This window comes from Alosa pseudoharengus, unplaced genomic scaffold, assembly GCF_046254945.1.
Source record: "Alosa pseudoharengus isolate Yale_2024_CS ecotype anadromous, Long Island Sound unplaced genomic scaffold, YU_APseudo_1.1 YU_APseudo_1.1_scf_17, whole genome shotgun sequence".
NCBI classification, from domain to species: Eukaryota; Metazoa; Chordata; class Actinopteri; order Clupeiformes; family Clupeidae; genus Alosa; species Alosa pseudoharengus.
Window position 1 is genome coordinate 32,514,178 of NW_027468640.1, and position 2,500 is coordinate 32,516,677.

General features: G+C 46.2%; 6 non-coding genes across 6 annotated transcripts; all 6 read right to left on the bottom strand.

The window, feature by feature from the left end:
* Positions 1-324: 324 nt before the first annotated feature.
* On the bottom strand, positions 325-406 carry trnas-cga (transfer RNA serine (anticodon CGA)). The gene has a single exon. It is a non-coding gene; the product is annotated as a tRNA-Ser (tRNA).
* Positions 407-651: 245 nt separating this feature from the next.
* trnas-uga (transfer RNA serine (anticodon UGA)) lies at positions 652-733 on the bottom strand. Its single transcript has one exon. It is a non-coding gene; the product is annotated as a tRNA-Ser (tRNA).
* A 380-nt stretch (positions 734-1,113) lies between these two features.
* On the bottom strand, positions 1,114-1,195 carry trnas-cga (transfer RNA serine (anticodon CGA)). Its single transcript has one exon. It is a non-coding gene; the product is annotated as a tRNA-Ser (tRNA).
* A 257-nt stretch (positions 1,196-1,452) lies between these two features.
* On the bottom strand, positions 1,453-1,534 carry trnas-cga (transfer RNA serine (anticodon CGA)). Its single transcript has one exon. It is a non-coding gene; the product is annotated as a tRNA-Ser (tRNA).
* Positions 1,535-1,895: 361 nt separating this feature from the next.
* trnas-uga (transfer RNA serine (anticodon UGA)) lies at positions 1,896-1,977 on the bottom strand. The gene has a single exon. It is a non-coding gene; the product is annotated as a tRNA-Ser (tRNA).
* Positions 1,978-2,360: 383 nt separating this feature from the next.
* On the bottom strand, positions 2,361-2,442 carry trnas-cga (transfer RNA serine (anticodon CGA)). The gene has a single exon. It is a non-coding gene; the product is annotated as a tRNA-Ser (tRNA).
* Between the last annotated feature and the right edge of the window lie 58 nt (positions 2,443-2,500).

A 2,500-nucleotide genomic window follows, 5' to 3' on the forward strand; every position in this document is an offset into this window, starting at 1 on the left:
CAGCGAATGAGAAGGCAAGAATAGAAACTCATCCAGTTTGCCTCCAGTGACACAAAGTCCTTTTTGCAAATACAAATGAGAGAAGCACATGAAATGTGCAACTCTTCATAGGGGCATAAATACACGCTCGTGGGAAGCTTGGATCCCTTGGAACAACTGATAGACATGGCCATCGCAATGGTAAATTTACATTCACAACGTGCCACAGCTTCAGTTAGAGAAGACACTGCTATAAGGATTGGCTGGACGGTATGTTTCAACTTCCTTTGCCAGTTTCTGTCTTGGGTATTAAACAGGTGGCAGGAGACCAACTAGTCAAATAAACGCTACGAGCAGGGTTCGAACCTGCGCGGGGAAACCCCATTGGATTTCGAGTCCAACGCCTTAACATCTCGGCCATCGCAGCTTATTGCATTCAAGGGCGTCATGAAAAAAAAAAGACATGCAAACATGCTACCTGGTGGATGAGCCTAAATTCACACATGGTAAACGTAGGACCAACGGCATTACTGTGAGACACGCCATTACTTGTGCAGTTTGAAACGGGCACAGGTAAGAGGCCGGGTAGATGTGGTGGTAAATTTCACGGCTTGTTGTTTCGCCATATGAATCTAACCAGCCGCTCTTCATCCCATTTATAAGAAAGGACTGCGCTGTGAGCAGGGTTCGAACCTGCGCGGGGAGACCCCATTGGATTTCAAGTCCAACGACTTAACCTCTCGGCCATCACAGCACGACTTGACTGTATAAGGCAAACAATCGACAGAGAGGCAAACTACACATTCCAGCGAATGAGAGGGCAAGAAGATAAAACTCATCCAGTTTGCCTCCAGTGACCCAAAGTCCTTTTTGCAAGTACAAATGAGAAAACTACATAAAATGTGTAACTTTTCATATGGGCATATACACGCTCGTGGGAAGCTTGGATCGATCCCTTGGAACAACTGATAGACATGGCCATCGCAATGGTAAATTTACATTCACAACGTGCCACAGCTTCAGTTAGAGAAGACACTGCTATAAAGAATTGGCTGGACGGTTTGTTTCAACTTCCTTTGCCTGTTTCTGTCTTGAGTATCAAACGGGTGGCAGGAGACCAACTAGCCAAAGTAACGCTGCGAGCAGGGTTCGAACCTGCACGGGGAAACCCCATTGGATTTCGAGTCCAACGCCTTAACCTCTCGGCCATCACAGCTTATTGCATTCGAGTGCGACATGAAAAAAAAGACATGCAAACATGCTACCTGGTGGATGGCAATCGGAGGGACAAGCCTAAATTCACACACAGCAAAAGTAGGACCACTGTCATTACTGAAAGACATTCCATTACTTTTGCAGTTTGAAACGGGGACATGTAAGAGGCCGTAAAGATGTGATGGAAAATTCCACACCTGTTATCTCGCCACAGGAATCAAGACGTCCGTGCTTAATCCCGTTTATAAGAAAGGACTGCGCTGCGAGCAGGGTTCGAACCTGCGCGGGGAAACCCCATTGGATTTCGAGTCCAATGCCTTAACCTCTCGGCCATCACAGCTGCAAGCCTTGACTGTACAGACAAAAATCAACAGAGAGGCAAACTACACACTCCAGCGAATGAGAAGGCAAGAATAGAAACTCATCCAGTTTGCCTCCAGTGACACAAAGTCCTTTTTGCAAGTACAAATGAGAGAACTTTTCAGAGGGTTATACATACACGCTCGTGGGAAGCTTGGTTCACTTGGAACAACTGATAGAAATGGCCATCGCAATGGTAAATTTACATGAACAACATGCCACAGCTTCAGTTAGAGAAGACACTGCTATAAAGAATTGGCTGGACGGTATGTTTCAACTTCCTTTGCCAGTTTCTGTCTTGGGTATTAAACAGGTGGCAGGAGACCAACTAGTCAAAGTAACGCTGTGAGCAGGGTTCGAACCTGCGCGGGGAAACCCCATTGGATTTCAAGTCCAACGCCTTAACCACTCGGCCATCACAGCTGCACATCAGGTGTATGGCTGTACGGGCAAAAATTGTCAGAGAGGCAAATTAAACATTCCAGGAAATGAAAGGGCAAGAATAGAAACTCATCCAGTTTGCCACCAGTGACCCAAAGTCCTTTTTGCAAATACAAATGAGAGAAGCACATGAAATGTGCAACTCTTCATAGGGGCATAAATACACGCTCGTGGGAAGCTTGGATCCCTTGGAACAACTGATAGACATGGCCATCGCAATGGTAAATTTACATTCACAACGTGCCACAGCTTCAGTTAGAGAAGACACTGCTATAAGGATTGGCTGGACGGTATGTTTCAACTTCCTTTGCCAGTTTCTGTCTTGGGTATTAAACAGGTGGCAGGAGACCAACTAGTCAAATAAACGCTGCGAGCAGGGTTCAAACCTGCGTGGGGAAACCCCATTGGATTTCGAGTCCAACGCCTTAACCTCTCGGCCATCGCATCTTATTGCATTCAAGGGCGTCATGAAAAAAAAAAGACATGCAAACATGCTACCTGGTGG